This window comes from Zeugodacus cucurbitae, chromosome 4 (genome assembly GCF_028554725.1).
Source record: "Zeugodacus cucurbitae isolate PBARC_wt_2022May chromosome 4, idZeuCucr1.2, whole genome shotgun sequence".
In the NCBI taxonomy this organism is placed as follows: domain Eukaryota; kingdom Metazoa; phylum Arthropoda; class Insecta; order Diptera; family Tephritidae; genus Zeugodacus; species Zeugodacus cucurbitae.
Window position 1 is genome coordinate 39,494,289 of NC_071669.1, and position 19,989 is coordinate 39,514,277.

Below are 19,989 nucleotides of genomic sequence, written 5' to 3' on the forward strand. Positions count from 1 at the left end.
ATATACTTTGTAAAGGAAAAAATCTTAAATCTTGTTTTGTGTGGAGAGTCGACACTAAGTTACATACTTACTTTTGGAATTTATTTCATTAACTGCAGAGCATCTGGAAGACTTTTTCGAACAAAATGATATATGAGTTTTTAATAATAGTGGTTTTTATTTCCTTTTTCAATTTTTTTTTGTATACGAGTACTTTAGTATAGAAACCATGAAGCCTTCAATTTATTGGAACGAATTTTTGGTATCCGAATCAAATCATGAAGTGGTCCTCTCTAGTGGCTTTCAAGACGATGTTAAATAAAAAATTGTATCGACGGAATGGCCCTCAAAAGACCTTGTGTACTTTCTTTTACAGATATAGCAAAATCGACATGTGCACTTTTTCCATCCAAAATATTTGTACCGATGTACATACATATATTTTTTTTGCGAGGTTATCAAAATGACGCATTTCTTAATTAAATATAATTTCTGGATTATTAATATTTTTATTACAACAATATTATCATCGTGTGTTGTCGTGCTAATATTTACTAAATTATATGGTTGATAAAATGGGGGACTTACAAAATTGCTTGTTTTTAAGTAACTAAAAGAATGATATCTTTGGGTTTTCTACATTCTTGATGTATAAGTAGATATCAGACATTTATATGGTTGCATGTCTGCTGATGCCGTTTAAAGATTTGCTAAATATCAGCCGATTTTTTTTATATTTTTTCTTTGTGTCTACATAGGTTGTTAAAATTTAAGCGTCTCAAAGGTTTGCAACGTAAAAATTTACCATTTACTATTACAATCTTTGAATAGCCCTTCTGGTTAGGTGATAATATCCTGTAAATTGGGAGTATTCAATTGTACCACTCCAGGATAAGGTTTTTAAGATGAGATAACTTACTGCTTTCCAGAATAAAATCTCGCTTCGATGTGTAGTACATTTGTACGAGGGCTGCTATATATATTTCTGGCCTAATAATGAAAATTGGAATATTTATCAACAACGGCTGTTTTTGGACGACCTCAACGGAATTCGTCTTTGAGCGAGCGTCGGCCACGATTGAATTCGTTGTACCAGTTTTTCACAGTGCTATAGGATGGTGCTTCATAGCCATACAAAGATTTTAGTATGTTCACGAGTTTAGTGTTCACGAGTTAATTCCATTTTTTGGCCGAGATGAATTTTTTAATTCTCTGTAAATAAAACAATTCACGATTAAATCACGAAAACGTTCTGAGTGATGTTATGCTAAAAAATGTCAAACTTTCCAATGGAAATGTCAGATTGCACCAGGCAACACTTCGTGTTCTCTAGGCCAGAAATATATATAGCAGCCCTCGTACATACTATATATTTATCTGTACGCAATGATCATGATTTATTCTCATAAATTTACTTGTCTCTATGTACGATTGCGCTAGTAAACCTCGAACAATTCAAGTACAGTGCGAACTGGCGAAAGGCTAAATTGTCATAGGAGAACACTTTAACCCCATGCATTTATGAGAATACATTATTTATGAATATACATACATATATAATATATATGTATGTATGTATACACTATATAAGTGTTCATAACTATACAATGGAACAATGCACTTTTTTCTGATTCCTAAAGGTCAGGGGAAAGACATTTTTCTAGAGATTTGTTTAATAGTAACTTCATCAATTATTTCAAATGAACGGAATGTTGCAATGGTGTTGAATAATTTCAATGTGAAATTGACCATACATTCCATAGTCAATAAAATGAAAATAAAATAATAGTATAGTCAGCTTATTGGTCTCAAATAAAAACGACGTTAGTAGGTTTTTGTTTCTCTTTATTTTCTGTCTGAACCCAGTGCGGCAGCAATTGTCTACATAGCCTTTTAAGTCTAGTTAGATTGAAAACTTTTCAAGTGTTATAAGAGATATATAAATAAAATAAATATTTTAAAGGTAATTAGCCTCTAGTTCATATTATTTGTACTCGATTGCCGTTTTCCAATATAAAGTAAAATTTGTTATTAATTTTTTGTTAAATTTTCATAGTTGGTACGCGATATTTTCTCTTTAAATTTTCCACTTTGTCATATATGGTACCTATGAGCCATATAAGAATTCATTGAGCAATACATTGGTCGCACTGAAAAATTGGCAGTTTCCAAATTAGTCAAAATGTTAAATACCTTAAATTTTCGAAAACATATATTGTACCTATATGTATATTAGGGCGTATCCATTTCAATGACCATATGTGTTGATACACAAATTTGCACTAACTTGCGCAGCATGCCGTGTGCCTGGCAAAGCAAATACTTGCGACAACACTGCCTCCCTTGTCGTCTAGCAACGTGCAACAGTTGCTGTTGCTGCCGCAGTTTGGGTACAAAGTCGAAGCTGAGTTGAAACGCGCGTTTGCTTGTGCACCGAGCTATATGCCGACTGTGGGGACTAAGTGTCGTTGCACTCGAAATCAACAAAGCGAATTGAGTGCCGCCGTGGCTGCTCTCTGTTGCACCGGCAAATGGCACCGCGGTACTCGTCCATTGCGAACCCTATCGAATTTTATGTCTGCACGGAGCTCCGATAGAGTTCACTGTACATTAATGCAACAGCACACTGCTGTTTCTGCTGTTGTACTTTAATACTTGGCTTGCTGTCCGTGCTTTGGCGCCGCTTTTGCAAAGTATCGATTTACAAATCAATGCAAACCAGGCAAGAGCCCGGTACCTAAATGTATAACAAACATACGGTCGAGACAGTCTGCCAGTACTTACCTACCTGCCCAGCGCTGGCAGTTCGCTCGTCACACATTGTGAATTTGTCCGAAGCCTACGACAGCATTCCACGTCGCCAAATCAAATCGTACCGAATTCAAACGCTTCATACTATATCAACATCAACGATGGACCCCCCGCTTGCCTCTGCCTTTGCTACAATATTGCCTTTGAAATGCCACCCGTCCGCTTGTTGCTTTTGGCAATTGCAAATTCACGGCGGCTCTGTTTGGCTGAATGAGTTTTTGAAGTTTTCGAAGATTTTTTATTGCGATTTACGTTGCTTTCTTGTTGTCTCGGGCGACAAAGTGTGAGGCGCTTTTAGTTCACTTGGTAACTCCACAGATTGTTGAAATCAGTCGAAATTATGAATTTTTACTTGGTAAAAGCTACTTTCTACTTAGTCAAGTGGAAAATTCACGTCCCCACCATTTACATATTTGAAATTTGGATTTGCGATTGTGAAATGTTTCACTGTTTTACGTAACTTCGCCTAATTAACTGTTTTTTATAATACGAATAAGGGCCGAGTTAGATTTGTAAACTAAAAGAAACAGAGAAACGTTTGAAAATCAACCACTTAGTGTAGGTTGAATGAAACTAGTGACGATTTTGAGAAACAACTGCATTGCGCATGCTGGTGGCAGGGTTACATATGTATATGATTCGAGTTCTGCACCTCCTGAAAAAGTCAGTAAAAAGTCGAGTGATCTTCAGAACATTTAAAGAAAAAACACAGAAAATTTAAATTTAATGGATAATGTTTATTATCATCCGAAAGAACATTATTTGGGATTTACCTTTTAAAGATTATCTCTTTCAAATTATGGCCGCGGCTACCTCTCAGACGGTCCATCCGTTGAGTCTAATTTTCGATGACTCGTTTGAGCATTTCGACAGAAAACTGGGGAATGACAGGCGTGGTATTTTGCTCCAAGACTTGTATAGAATTGTCCGCAATGACTTTGACAATGATTTTACATATCACCACAGGAAAAAGTCTAACGGTGTGATATCACACTATCTTACTGTTCAATCGACCGGACCAAAACGTGAAATTATTTGCTCACAGAAGTGTTCTCTCTCAATCCATTGATTGATGCATTGTGTGGGAAGTGGCGCCGTCTTGTTGAAACCAAATGTCGCAGAGATCACGAGCTTCATTTTCAGGCATCAAATAGTTGGTTATAATGGCGCTTCGTTCCATATGTCAGTCCGAGTTGCTGCGAACGGCGCCGAATAAACTCGCCACCGTCTTCGTGTACACTCTCAGCTACGGCTGCTACATTTTCTTCACTGCGGGTTGGACGTGGTAGGGTCGAATATTGTCCAATAATGAAGGCTGGTTCTCCAGATAGGTCTAAGACATTCCATGATTAATTTGATTTCCATGATGATGGAATAAACCCTTTCTATTTCTGCGTAAATTATTTGTGTAATTGGAATGCGACCAGTACTTTATTCATTAAATGTAATATATATTATATACTCACTGCTTTCCTTCTTTATAAAAGTCATTTCGTGGAATAAACATAGCCCCATACTTATGTAAGACGTTTAACAATTTCCTTTTCTTTGAAGGGCTACTCCTGATCGTTCGATAACGACTGAAAGCTTAATTTCCTTGCACTGCCCGGCCCTTTAAAGTGGAAAAGCTGCATGTTTATTATAACCATTTGTTTTTGTATACTCTTGCGTAGCGCTCTGAAGGCAGTGCATTCGCCTTTCATTGCCCGTCATGCCATATATGCATGGATGCATGTGCATGAGTGTGTGTGTGCGCGCGTACTTGTGCGTCTATTGCCATTGCATGTGACCTTAATTGATGCGTTTTGTTGTTGTTGCTGAGCGCATAGAAACTGAAATAGAGAAAATTGAATAAAGTAAAATATAAAGCATTATGTTGTTGTAGCTGTGCGCAATACACCGCTTACCGCTGCATAATGCACACACTCATGTATAGATGCACACATTCACTGTATGTATGTATGTGTGTTGAAATAATTTTCTTAAAATTTATTTCGTTCAGACAGCTCGTACGCTCTCTGGCGTCAGCGTTTCTCAACGTTTTCGTAACATTACTCTTCCAGTGCTTAACCCACCAGTGTAAGCGTTTGCCTCGTGGTTTTTCCTGAACCTCGTGGGTTTCCACTTTGGTACCCCTTTCACTTTATCTTTTGCAATTCTTTTCGCCTTATTTATGTAGTCGGTTTGCCGCTGACCGTCCGTCCATCCGTTCGTGCACGATTTATTCTCTCGACTCTGGTCGACGTCAACACTTCTCAACCGCATTCGTTATACTCAGCCGAGCTCGAACGATTCGCGCAGCTGGCTTTGTGTGCGGCAATTGTTGAAAACAAACATTGGCTTGTACGTGTGTGTGTGTGCATATAGTTTACCGGGGGAAAATACCGCTAGCATGCTCTGTTCACTTTCTATGCAATCGGTTGGGCGGGTGCGGGTGCGGGTGCAGGTGGTGCAAGTGGGTGGCGTGTGATTCGCATCCGCTGCTGCGTTCTGCTTGTATGCACCTCAGTGCGCCGTTTAGATTAGAAACGCCGACGCGGTGGCAGTTGCCGCTGCCGTAACCGTCACTTATCATCAACGTTTGACGTTTCTGGGCCTGCACTCGTTTGCTGCGAGTGCCCGCTTCCCTCCTGTTCTTGTTGCTTCGCTGTCTAAACACTCTGGCTGGGTGGCGGTTGCACTAGTTGGCGGTTGCGTCTGCCGGTTTGTCGCCTCGTTTGTTGTTTGATTGCTTTAGTGCACAGCTTGGGTTGGGTTACATCGGGTCATTTCGGTGTGTCGGTACACTTATCGAAGGACACATGCAGACCCAAGTACGTTGCTTACGTATGTACGTGTTTATTATTATTCTCATAAATACAGACATATTCATCGGCAAGTTGCACAACTGTAAAGTTAGAATTTATGTGATCAAATTGGTAAACAAATTCATTTGTGAAACTTCGAAAGATATCAAAACAGTTCAATTATATCCGTCTTCGATTCAGCACTACTCTGTGCTGCTCTGTTTAAACACTCTGTTGTTAGCACACAATGCTGTTTCCATATGAGAGTGACAACATGCTCGAACGTATAAACAGACCATATGTGGATATTGAGTTATTAAGATTTTTTCTATATCTCTAATTGTTTGAGTGGATATTAAGATATCTACTATATCTCTATTTGTTAATGTCAGAATTCAATTTACGTGGGATTGTTTCTTCGGCAGTATTTTATCCAGTTTTGATGAAGAAAGAGGAAACCTCTGCTGTACTTCGTTTTGTTCTCGTAGTTTAATTGAAGCGAAGTTTTCTTTAATAGTATTATTTCAGAACTTAATTTTCACTTTTACTGCTGTAAAAGCTATTTTTAATAACTTTCGGTAAAAGTGATGCTTTCCCAAGTTTCGATTCATCACATCGCTGTTTTTTTTAATGGCCATCCCTACGTTGAACTTAATTATTATTGGACTTCCGTCATCAACCAGTGGTAATTTTAAAAATAATTTACGATTAATTAGTAAATAAGTACTTTTCAAAAGTAACTTTATATTAACAATAAAGTATTTTTAAACACGCTTCATTTGTTTTTAAGGGGCATCTAGTTAGAAGTCCTATAAAATGAGCTTTTTCAAAAATTTTTCCTGAGAAAGCTTTTATAATTCTAAGAATTTGTACATATATTACATTAACTTAGACGAGTATTGAATAATTATTTATTTTGAAGCTGCTGGAGCCGATCTCCGGGAACCACTACCAAAAAAGATGTTTTGCAGTGACCAATATATTTCTAAAGTGGATCATCTGAAATGAAAAAAACAAACGGAATTGCGTTTAAGTAGATAATGAATAATATTGCTATTAATCGAAGGAATATGCAAAACTTTTTTTTACTAAATTGGGGACTTCTAAAAATACAAATCTCCATAATTTTGGCCTTAAATTGTATATACAAAAAAAACAAAATTTTTATCGGTAATAAAACGCTTCGATTAAATACTAGAAAATACAGTTCAGAAGACTGTGTAAAAAAATTGAGACTAATCGGTTCAGCCATTTACGAGAAATCTTGGTCACCGACTTTCAAACACAGTTTTAAGAAAAACAAGGCGCCACACCGGCCTACTACTTTGAAATGTTTTTCAATTCGGTCGAATAGACTTGAAATTTTCAGAGTGTTTACTTGAATACAGTAAATTGCGAAAATTAATATAAAACGAATTTTTGAAACTTCTAACTAGATGTAACCCCTTATTGATTATATTCGGTCTGATCTCCTTCTCTGTACTTCAAATTCCTCAAGAAGGTTTTTGTTGTAAACTAGTATTTTTGTAACCAGTTCGATGTTTCACTGCAAGGTAAAATATGTTTGCGTTTAGAGGCACATTATCTTAACCGTTTGTGGCCCACCAATTTCTCAAGCCTTGAAACGCAAAGTACAACCACCTTTGCTTTCGAAATTGGCAAGCGTTGAATTTAACAACAAAACTAACTTTGTACGTACATATGTATGTATGTGTGAATATATTTTTCGTCTTTATTATTGTTTGATTGCCAACGTGCAAAGCAACTGTAGCGTTGGTTTGAAGACGAGGCGTAGTGGGAGAGAGAAACTGATTTCTATGGTATGATTTGAATATTTTTTGTTGTTTTCTAATATTTTGCCATTTGCGCATTTGTTGCACTTTTATTGACGCAGTCAGTAGGCGGTGGGTTTTGGGAGGCGGGGATGGACGCCACAATGTACGCGGATTGACGTGTGGCAATAAGCAAAAACAGCTGTTTTAGATGTGTGTGTGTGCCACTGCGAATGCGTTACTTGAAATCGTTGACGTGAAACGCATTGTTATTGTCGTTTACACCACTGCTGTTGTTGTACATGTGCACATTTGTTGCTTTAACTGCAACAAGCCAAAATCACATGGCCGTAAATCCGCGTAATTTCATTGTTTTGTATTGCATTGCATTCCATTGCAAAACGACCGGCCGTCAACGTTCGTTGATTTGTTGCAGTTTTTTTTTTTAATATTTATACATGATTATTTTTTTATTTTTTAGTTTGTTTTTTACCTTTTCCTATGTATGTGTTTTGAAGTAAAAACAAATGTTTGAAAATTCAAAATAATTATTATTGCGTTTTAATGACTGCATTACCATTTGTATGCGGCTGTAAAATTACTCAGACATTTGTTTGTTAGTAGATAACCACTGACTGCTCTTCATTTTCTACTTTGAATCGTAATTTTTGTGTATTTTAATTCAAAGCTCATGCTATAGATGCGGTGTGTACCAAGAGCTGATACTATCGAAGCTTTATTTTCGAATAATACACTTCTGAAATACTATGCGAGAATATAGTTAGTCCTTTATTTTTAAACCATTATCAATGAAATCGATACAAAATCGATACAAACATATCCCTGGGGACACGATCCCTAGTTCCATTACCAAACTATCGATTAGTTGGCTAATAGTTTTTCCGTAAAGCATATTCACACATTGGAGTCTTTTTGTTGTTGTTAAATTTATTTCCAGCGGGTATTCATTTGAGTTGGAAACAAACCAGAGAAATAATTTTCGTTTGTCTTCAATAGCTAAGTTCAAATGTAATTTAAATAAATGCAAAATATGTCAAGAAAACTTAACTTAACATAACTTAACTTCAACAGAAATCAAATTCGTATGACACTACTTCTGATGTCCAGCGTTCTAATGCTTTTTAATATTCGTGTTTCATGTGCTAGACATATAGAATACCTCGTCACTTGCTAATATATACAATACTAGATTTCCCACTATTTTCGCCATAAAATATTATTTTTTATTCACAAACTATAAATAAATTTATGGAGGGTGCTTGCGCAGTATGCTATTAAATTCTATTTGTTTATAGTAATTCCAGTCGTGCTGTCATTTGTTTACATACAGATACTTGTTTGACGTTTAACAATCAGTTCCCAGTTGATGTGAAAATCGTGTAGTCGGGTTCTACGGGCGAAATTTGTATAGCTGAATACACAGTGATTGAAACAGTGAGATTGTAAATAATGTAATTTAACAAAAATGTCTAATTATACATAGTTTACGAGAGATATTATTATATTGAAATAAGCCAGGTGCAATTAATATATATGTACATATACGTACTTACGTTAGTATATATATTTATATTTAAATTTTGCATTGCAATCTTGTTACTGACTGTCTATATAAATAAGTATCAAGTACAGTATATATATTTATTTAAATGAATGCCTTAATATTTTTCTAATTTTTTTAATAGTTGAGTTTTTATTTATACATTTCATGAAAGTGATTTGTAATTATTGCTCCTAATCTGATATTTTTAAATACGAACAATAATGATATATAGTATACAGTGGCCGACAATTGTCTACATAAACCTCCTTGTTTTTGTTGCCGTTCACTTTAACTGTTTGGAACAAAGGAATATAAAGTAAATACTGAAATAAAATAATATACCTGTTAAGCCGAAAAGTACATTGATAGACATGTTAAGAAAATGGCGCATTATTAAAATATACTAGTATTACAGCGGTTCCTACTCCATATGTACTCAGTATGTAAATACTATTCATATATCACTACATTAGCCATTTAACCCACACTTCACACCACTCACCAGAACGCGGTTACATCCTCTCGGAATACACCTTTCACTTGCCGTCTTCCTGTTTGCTGCATGAAGCAGGCAAAGCCTCTTAATAAAATTACTTTTTATCAGTTATCATTTATCCGCTTTACTTGCGTCGGCCACCACTACACATTTGTCATTATCAATTTCTCTTTTATTCAGAAATCTGTATCCGTATTAATATTTTACCGCGGCCGCATCTACATAACTGGAAATTATTAACTTGTTTGCACTAAAAGTTACCAGCATTTTCATATTAGCCACGAACACATCGCCTGTCTGACATCTCCCTCACTTTGAATTCATGTGTAATCCACTTATGAGTTGGCTTTCCAATCACGCCCCTGAACTAACTCACTTTCGCGCTTATTTCCTTCCTCTTCCGCTTGTTAGCTACCAACCGGCTTAGCCAACAAGCCAAACGACCAGTCCCAGCCGAACACCGCATCTTATTCAACCCTACTTCCCGTACAGCAAACAATAGTTTAGTATTTTGCTAATACTATTGCTGGTACGGCCGAGTTGGAAATTTGTCAAAATATGCTATTCATATTCATATTCATTGTTCATATTATGAAAACTATTTAATTATTCTATAAGTTCTGGAGCTTACGAAAAAGTTAGTTCAGCTTTATATACCATATATGTCAGCTTGAAGTCATATTGAAAGTACTGAGATCATAAAAGACCATATGTTCATAATACACCACCAGAGTTACATTTATAAAATTGTCCAAAAACGGACTACTCAGATTTGGGTAGTTTATATTAAATTATGCATGGGTAGTCGGACAAAAAGCTTTCTTTTAGAGTACAAAATGTAAGATACCTTTAGTATATAAAATATTTTTAATCATCACAAGAAGTCATTTTACCGTCAATTCAATTTTATGGTTTAAATATGCGATCTGTATTTTATATTGATTCACTTTTCTCCTTTCATTTTTTCAACCAACCAATTTCCCGCTGGCTACTTTTTAAGTTGCTTTAGTCGCTAACTTCCTTGCGGCCATAGCACGCAACTTTATTATGCGTACATCGACTGTTGTGTTGTCTTGCACTTAATTGAATTTTAAACTAGTGGCAGCATTTATTCCACTTATCGTTTAAATATGTGATTTGTATTTTCTAAACGTTGCTTCTGCACACCCAATTGCTCATGTACTAAGCATTTACTTATTGCTGTTTGTTATTTGCAATGCAAAAGCAAAAACACTTCAGTTTTTTGTCATATACCAGGCCTATGGAAAGCTACAGTATATTTTTACTCTTCTGATATGATTTACAGTCAGTAGCAACAGTGTGTGTATCAGTAACTTTGGTTTAATCATGGCTTTGACTCTACTATTGCCTTCTTTTGAATGATAAAAATTATGTTTCATATTTTCATTAATAAATGTAGACTAAATCATAAATGAAACAATTTTAATTTAAAATGTTATTGATTGATTTTTATTTATATTATGTGTTGACATTTCATTTTTTTACTTAAAACGTGTCCAACATCCACCCAACTCGGAAGCCGTATTTACTCAGTCGCAAAGTCACTTCCGCTCAAAAAACATGAAACATCGCTAAACCTTTCTCTAAATGTGACGGAGAAGAGCTTGCTTTGTATTAGAATTACTGAAATTAGTGATAGTATTGTCACACTTGTGAGAGCCTATTCGCGTTGGAGTTAATTGATCAATTAACCGGCCTTGCTCGATTAGGGCGCTAATTTCGATCGATTTACGATACAAAGTAAAAATCTTATTTATCTACTACATTAATGTTTAATAGAATACTAATCGAATGTTTATTGATAAAATAGTAGTAATGCAGTAGATGAGGTACTGAAATTAATGATGATGGTCATTGATAAAATAGCAATCATCTGATGAAACTTACCAACTTTTTATGAACAAAAAAAAAAAACAAAAATGTATATTATCTAATCGTTAATTGAATAGGTAGCAGTGCGAAGGACAAAAACTAGTTTCTCAATTATGATGTTATAACCTTTTCGCACAGGAGTTAATTGATCAATTAACCGGCTTTTGCTTGGTTAAATCGCTGATTTAGCTCGATTTACCAGACAAAATAAAAATCTAATTTTCTTACATTAATATTTAATCGAATGTTTATTGGTAAAATAGCAGTAATGCAACTCTACGGTAGATGCCACAGTGAGACTTACCAACTTCTTATGAACAGAAAAGAAGAAAAATTTATAACAACTGATCGTTAATCGAATAGCCGGCTCAATAATAATCTTAATGTATTAAATTAATTTGGCTGTGCGAATAGGTTATTAGATCGGTTTGTCAGACTGAGGTTGGTTAGACGCAGTTTGAAATGAGAGCCACCTCCAAGTAGTCGACAACACAATTCTTTAAGATCCCAGCACAAAGCCATAGTAGTCTTCCGGATAAAACTGACCTGTATAAGCAAAAAAAAAAAAAAAATCATGGCGCGTGTTCTGTTTTGTGTTTTGTTGGTACAAATCGAAGCATTGCAATACTACGTATTTAAGTCGTAGACTCATTCTACTACTACTTATTCTTTTATATACATTATAGATTAAATTATCGGGACACTACACTTACCAGCTTATCGTCTATTTATAATCATTTCGTAATAATTAATTTATTTTTTTTCTTTTTTTCCAGGTAAATATTCACATTTCTTGGCAAATACCACTCAATAAGGTGGTTATTTAACGTGAATTAATTTCAATGGGATATTCATCGTCGCCTTGGTAAGCAGGAAATTTACACCAATTACACATTTACGTAGGAATAACAATCATACCATAATGTACATACGCTATGTGCTTAAGTGCGTGATGGATGCACATATATACTTATATATATTATATTTATATATAATGCTATCGACTTGTTTACCTAACTGCCGTTAGTCATAGCGACGTCCTGTTGCTGCGTAAAATTGAAAGGTTATGTTACGAGTGAAAACATGAATGATGGGGCGACCTTGCCGCGGTGAGAGGAAGATTTGCTTGCCATTGAACGGGTATTGTCCACCATCACTCGCAACCTTCACTGCCAACTCTCTTAAAAAATGGTGGCTTCTGGAAGTTGCTGTGCGAAATGTCGCAATCAATTTGCCTTTTACTTTCTTGCGCGTTTCACCTCGTTTCATTTTTACCAGCAACAATTTTAATCAATATTCCATGGCTGCGCTTTTGTCGTCCTTCCTGCGAGTACATATGTATGTATGTGTGTGTGGAATTCGCCTTTGAAAAATCTAATGGGATTCTAATGGACTAATGCTGATGTAAAAATATAAAATATACATACGTGCACATACATACACAAATGTATTTTTAACAACTCTCTTTCAATGTCACTAATAACCACCACATTACGCCACGGTGTATGTACATATGTATTTGTATATTGGCATCAGTTGCTTTTTGACCAAAAATAGAATTTTCATTCAAATGCTTACATATGTACATACATACAAACACATGTTGCATGCAGCTTTTGCTATGAATATTCCGCGTTTGAGCTTTTAGCAAACATCGATCGCACATTAAAAAGAGCAAATGTGAATTGCGACACACATTATGTCATTAGCCAATTGTCGGTTAGACTGACCCTACTTTGTAGTGATGAGTACGTGTTGGTCAGTTTTCGTTGTTTGCCTAAAATTCTAATTTTTTTCATTTTAATTTTTTTTCATGTTTATTGCTGTCTAATTACGTTTTAATTGAAAATTTTACGTATTTTGAAATTCTTACAAATTCTTTAACTATATGTTTGTGGTTAGACCTAAACTTCAAAAGACACGTGTACAAAATTGACAGCTGTCAGCCAATTGGTTTGTGATACCAATGCCTGGAAGAGCGTTATCCGGGCGCTATGCGCTAAGTCTACTAAATTTCTTACAGGTCACATGAACCCTGAGGGCAGTGAACAACTTTATGATTCGATCGTGCTGTTTTTCGCCGTTTATAGTTTTTTTATATTCCTCTGGATCTTTTAAATATCTATCAAAAGTTCTGAAACACCACTTTATTTGTTTGGAAATACAGTGGAACTTCTCTAACTCGAATCACCATAATCCACAAAAAAACTTCGAGTTATAGAAGTTTGAGTTATGGAAGTAAATTTGTATGAAATTTGATTTCTAAACGCTATTGCGAATTCAAAAGTTCGAGTTATGTAGATCTTCGAGTTATAGAAGTTCCAGATATGGAAGTTCCACTGTATAGGTTTCCCTATTATTTGCAAATATTGCTAAAAAATAAATTTATTACTCAATTTTTATACTCTCGCAACCTGTTGCACAGAGTATAATAGTTTTGTTCACATAACGATTGTTTGTGTCACTAAGAAATATAAGAGTTAGATATGGGGTTATATATATATAAATGATCAGGATGACGAGTGGATTTGAAATCCGGATGTCTTTCCGTCCGTCTGTCCGTGCAAGCGATAACTTGAGTAAAAATTAAGATATCTTAATGAAACTTGGATCACATGTTCCTTGGCACCCTGAGGAGGTTGCTTTCGAAAATGGTCCACTGTCACGCCCACAAAATGGCGGAAACCGAAAACCTATACAGTGTCATATCTAAGCCATAAATAAAGTTATGAAAATGAAATGTGGAACATAGGATCGCATTAGGGAGGGGCAGATTTGGATGTAATTGTTTTTGAAAGGTGGACGTGACCCCGCCCACAAATAGATTTTTTGTATATAACTCGCAAACCAATAAAGCTATATAAACCAAACATTCGGCAGTCGTTTATTTTAGCTATTTCCTTATACAGCCCAAAAATGAAAGAACCACGCCCACCTCCCTACAAAGGTTAGGTGCGTTAACTCACTAACGAAAAACGTCAGAAACACCAAATTTTACATAAGAAATGGCAAAAGGAAGCTGCACTGAGATTTTTTTATAAAATGGAAAATGGGCGTGGCATCGCCCACTTATGGGTCAAAAACCATATCTCAAGAACTATTCTACCGATTTCAATGAAATTCGGTATATAACACTTTCTTGACACCCTGATGACACGGGTGGAATATGGGCGAAATCGGTTCACAACTACGTCTACTTCCCATATAACTCAATTTTGAATTCTTTTGATTCGTTCACTTTATAATACATACATATATACATTAGGACCAAATGAAGATAGCGGAATAAAGCTTTACACAAATACTGTATTTGAGCTGTGACATCACTTGTGGAAAAATTGTCAAAATCGGATCATGACTTTTCAAGGCCCCTGATATCGAACATGAAGAACTCAGTGCCTAAGGGTAATTTTTCACCGAAAATATAAGTAAATCCCTCAGATATTTTAATGTAATTCATTCCCTCTGAATAACATATAATAACATTATAACAGTATCTCTCTGTACCTGAAATGGTAAAAATCGGGTCATAACTTCCCCCAGATCCCATATACCTAATTATAAGTAATATTAAATTAAGTGAACGTATAGTCTTCGATACATTGAAATCGGTTTAGGAATTACCTCAGTCCCCATATACTATTTATGGTGATTTTCGTTATTCTATTGAACTTTATGCCGAATATATTATGGGTCGAATTGTGTTGTCTTTATAAAATTACATCAATAAATTGCGAGAGAATAAAATTCTTACACAAGACAAGAAACGTGAAATGAAATCAATAACCAACTCAAAGCGTACGTGGATATTTCGAAGTTTCTAAAACCTTTGTATGTATTCAGAAGCCAATAGCAGTTTTTATTGAACATGATTTGAATTTTCATAATAAAAGGTTTTGATCAATTAAAGATGATGATAAATAGAACTTTTAATTTTTTTTATATTTCGTCATTTGTCGTCTATTACTTGACCACCTAGTCAAAACTACCAATGTATATCTCCTTAATCCTCACATGATCCATAAATTTTCAGGCGTTATTTCCGCTCAATTGGTATCGACATTTGTATTTAGAACGCCTATATTTACAAGATTTTGGTACATATTACTTCTGTGAAAAGTGTTCTCGCATGGTGGCGCTAGAGTCATGCTTCTTCGATCTCTGACCGGTTATGAAAGCTCTATGCTGCATATTAATATATTAGACTTTACTTATTTGTGGTGCACTGACCGATTTTTCGATACATTTCAATGAGTTATATAAAATGGTGTGTTTTTGACACATTTCCCTTACACTTATTTGATTTTACTAAAATAGGTGATTTCAATAAAAAAATGAGTGGGTGAATGTGTACGCAGTCAGCAGCAGAAACAGCAAGCGAAACGCGAGAAACGTGCAAACATTGATTGACGTAAAACTGACTTCACTGTTATCCATTTTAAAAAAGGATGTAGCTTTGTATGTATGTACGAGTATTCATGCCTTCGCGATTCAAATTGGCATTAGCAAAACAAAAGTAGTGGCATCAGCGATAATCGTGTTGCCGTTGAACGCAACAAATGCCTGTTGTTGGCATTCATTGGTGGCATCTAAGTTATTAATGTGCAAAATATTGTTTTTGTTGTTGCTATGTAAGTAAATAGTTTGTGCGCTGTCGCTGGAACGTGTTCGTTTGATGTGGTTTTGTTATGTAAATTATGGACATTATGGCTTGGTGGAAATTGCCACTGCACACTTTTGCTATTTCCAGCTTAACGCCCTATTTACTACCCTAATGTTGTTATGGATTTTCCCTACTTTTGTTTTTGTTTACAGTATGTGCTGACTGCATTGACGCCACAACAGCAGGTTAATATGAGCTGAACTGTGAGCGGATATGTGTGTTTGCGCCGAAGTATAATTATATTCCAAATTTGCTACCAACAACTTTGTTGTGGGTGAAAACGCGTTCGTTGCCCTATTTACATTTTTTCACTCCATTACTGTGTTCGTTGTATGCCTTTCATATGCAAAAGTTAATTAATTATAATAAAACACATTTCCGAAATTTTGTTTTTGAAATAAATTTAAAAGCTAAAATAAAATGCATTTGATGTACATATATATATATATATATATATATATATATATATATATATATTTGGCGTAGGAACCGCTTTAAGCGATTATAGCCGAATCCACCAGAGCGCGCCACTCATTCCTCCTTTTTGCTTTTTGGCGCCAACTGGAAACACCAAGTGAAGCCAGGTCACTTTGCACTTGGTCTTTCCACCGGAGTGGAGGTCGTCCTCTTCCGCGGCTTCCTCCGGCGGGTACTGCATCGAACACTTTCAGGGCTGGAGTGTTTTCGTCCATTCGGACAACATGACCTAGCCAGCGTAGCCGCTGTCTTTTTATTCGCTGAACTATGTCAATGTCGTCGTATAAATCGTACAGCTCATCGTTCCATCGTCTGCGGTATTCGCCGTTGCCAATGTTTAGAGGACCATAAATCTTGCGCAAAACCTTTCTCTCGAAAACCCCAAGAGTCGTCTCATCGGATGTTGTCATCGTCCACGCTTCAGCGCCATACATCAGGACGGGAATAATGAGCGACTTATAGAGTTTGATTTTGTTTCGTCGAGAGAGGACTTTACTTTTCAATTGCCTACTCAGTCCAAAGTAGCACCTGTTGGCAAGAGTGATTCTGCGTTGGATTTCAAGGCTGACATTGTTGGTGTTGTTAATGCTGGTTCCCAGATAAACGAAATTATCTACAACTTCAAAGTTATGACTGTCAACAGTGACGTGGGAGCCAAGACGCGAATGCGCCGACTGTTTGTTTGATGACAGGAGATATTTCGTCTTGTCCTCATTCACCACCATACATATATATGCATATACATATATAATATACATAACTGCGTAAATCTTGGGTAGAATTAAAAACACCGCTTATGCTGTTAGTTTTTATAAAATAATGATTATAATCTGAAGAAGAGAGGATATAAATAACGTTCTGTCTACAAAATATTATGGAATCCATATAGTTCCTTGATATACATGTTCAATCATTGAATGGTCACGAGTATTTTTATATACACTGGGATCTTAGCATTAACAACAGTGTTATGAGATCTTTTGTTACTTTTAAATCTTTCACAAACCTTTTCATACGTCACCTCAAGACAATTGGGAATTTTTCTCAAAATAATCTTATTTCAAAATCACTAAACTCTTTGTATGCAATAAATTCTTCCAAAACAATTGTTTGCTCTAGGAAGTAATATGTATCGAAACATACATACTACATACTATTAACATATGTGGCCTAGCGGTGTCCTGATGTAACACCATTCTTCCCTTTTTATTTTTTCAAAACAAATTTAAATTCTTAAATTTTCTTAATATTTTTTCGTTTGTACACTCATCAGGTATTTTGAGAAAAAATAAACTGGTAGTTTTTCTTTTCGTTACAAAATCTTTAAACATGAGAAAATATATTACACCCCTATTATTCACTTCATGGTTTTGTAACAGTGTAGATTTGTTCAAAATGTTAAAAAAAAAGTTTAAACTTTATGAACAAGCGATGAAAATGGGTATGCCTTACAGAACATTTGCCGTGACTGCGAACTAGAAGGGAATAAAGAAACAATTTTCCACTTTCTCTGTGAATGCCCAGTCATATCGCAGTTCCGAACGAAAGGATGACACGTGATAGTAATATAAAAGTCTACGATTAGTGCATCAATATGGCACATCTAGTGCTAATTGACAAAAAAAACTCCTACCTACCTACCTTATATGAAAGCCAAACATCACAAAACCATCTCGAATCGGCTTTTGTATGACTCACTTGTGCAGACTTTCCGAAATTCAATTCGAATTATTCACAAGTGTTGGCATTTTTTAATCTATTTAGCAGAAATAATCATAAATACTTATAAATTCAAATGACGTACTGTGTAAATATGCATATACATAAATCGTTTATTCAAGGGGTTATTTCAAAATAATACATTGTGAGCTTTTACCACGAGGCTAGAAAGTAACGTCTTAAAGAAAAACAGATTAATTTTATTAGCACAATTCGGCTCTCTTATTGCCATCGCTACACCGATTATAGCGATCTTTAACTTTTGGATACTATGAAAACATGCCTCAGTCTTAGAACTCCGTCGCTAAATTTCTTACCTGTGAAAATACTCGAAGGACATTCCCTGCCCCAATCAATGCAATTTTGTGATTGTTTTAAGATGGCATCTAGTATCTTAACGAATATAGATTTTCTTATTTTTCAATATCAGTAAAATAGTGAACTTGGAACTCAGATTTCGCAAATCGAACGATGCATCTCGTTTCTTTGATATTCTTAGAGTATCTGTTTATCAATAAATTTATATTACGATCATCCGAAATTGTTTTTTGGATATTTTATTATTTCCTCTGTAATTACTTATAATCATTGAGCCATTTTTTCGCAAATATGAAATAATCTAAATTCAAGCTTATATGATAGATCTTATAAGGGGCCCAGTATTTTTCGTAATACACATTTTTTATTTTTTTCGAAGATGAAACTTTGGCCCTTCGTAACACGTGTCATATAAGCTTAACCGAAAAGTTTTATACCCCATTGAATTAAGAGAAAAATGTAGATTATATCCATATTTTGGACATTTTAGTAACTATAATTAATAATAATTTTTATAAAAAGTCCGTTTTTTAATATTTAATCCAAATATTTCGAAATCGAAAAATACACTTTTTTTACTTATGACTCAATCTCCTTGAAAAAATTACTTTGGTCCAATACATTTCGAATAAATTATAAGTATTAATTAATTATGCCACGATCGTATAAATAACAAAATGAAACTCAGATGTATTTGATTTTATGTAACGAGGTTGCCAGCAAATATAATTAATAAAATACATTTGTAATTGAGTGCCATAACGATGGATCGATTCAACGCTAATATTCTGGCTGCACGACTTCTAATCCCAATAAAAACACAGAGAAACTCAAACATCACAATTAGCTGAGCGACCAGAGGGAAATGGAACAGATAAATTACGAAGGTATTGAAAATCTAATTCGAGTTTCGAGTGAAAGAAATCCAGGCCAAGCATGCCAGCGGCATGAAGCATTTGTAATTAGCTGAGTTGACGTTCGTGTTGAACCTGAGCTGAACGCCTCTGTCCATGGAGCCAGTATCGAATCGAAGTACATTCACTATGAAATCGAGTGGAAAATGGAAAACAAAAATGCATTTATTGTTATTTAGAGCTGGCGATTTTGCAAATCTTAGTCAAATGCTAACTCAGGCCGCGCAAGATACATATTCAACACGTCAAAAGTCAGACTTTCATAAGCATTTGCTGCCGATCGAGAAAACCAAGTTTTATACACACATACCCATAGAAACTTGCACGTCTATTTACATGAACTCAATCTGCTGGCATGCATAAATAGTTGGAGAATTGATTAGCAATCGCCGGTTGAGAAGCTGACGCACTCGTCGCTTTGAAGAAAAAGAAAATGTTGTGTTTTACTTGTGTGTGTGTGTGATGGGTTATTTACACCCATTCGGATTAAATATCTGGCAGCATCGTAACCATTTGTGTGGATTTGTTGATTAACTGATCTTTTGATTTGCACGTACCCAGCCATGTCGGTATACATACATACATACATATAAGTAG

At 35.3% G+C, this 19,989-nt stretch overlaps 1 protein-coding gene and 1 long non-coding RNA gene across 6 annotated transcripts in view; one reads left to right on the top strand and one right to left on the bottom strand.

Annotated features, from left to right (window-relative positions):
• Positions 1 to 19,989, top strand: part of LOC105214412 (homeodomain-interacting protein kinase 2) — a 78,554-nt gene that overhangs the window by 42,284 nt on the left and 16,281 nt on the right. The gene's annotated exons all lie outside the window — the stretch shown is intronic.
• On the bottom strand, positions 1,709 to 5,177 carry LOC114804252 (uncharacterized). The gene is made up of 4 exons (XR_003752489.2): positions 4,698 to 5,177; positions 4,257 to 4,622; positions 3,564 to 4,181; positions 1,709 to 3,445 (listed from the first exon to the last, which is right to left on the bottom strand). It is a non-coding gene; the product is annotated as an uncharacterized LOC114804252 (long non-coding RNA).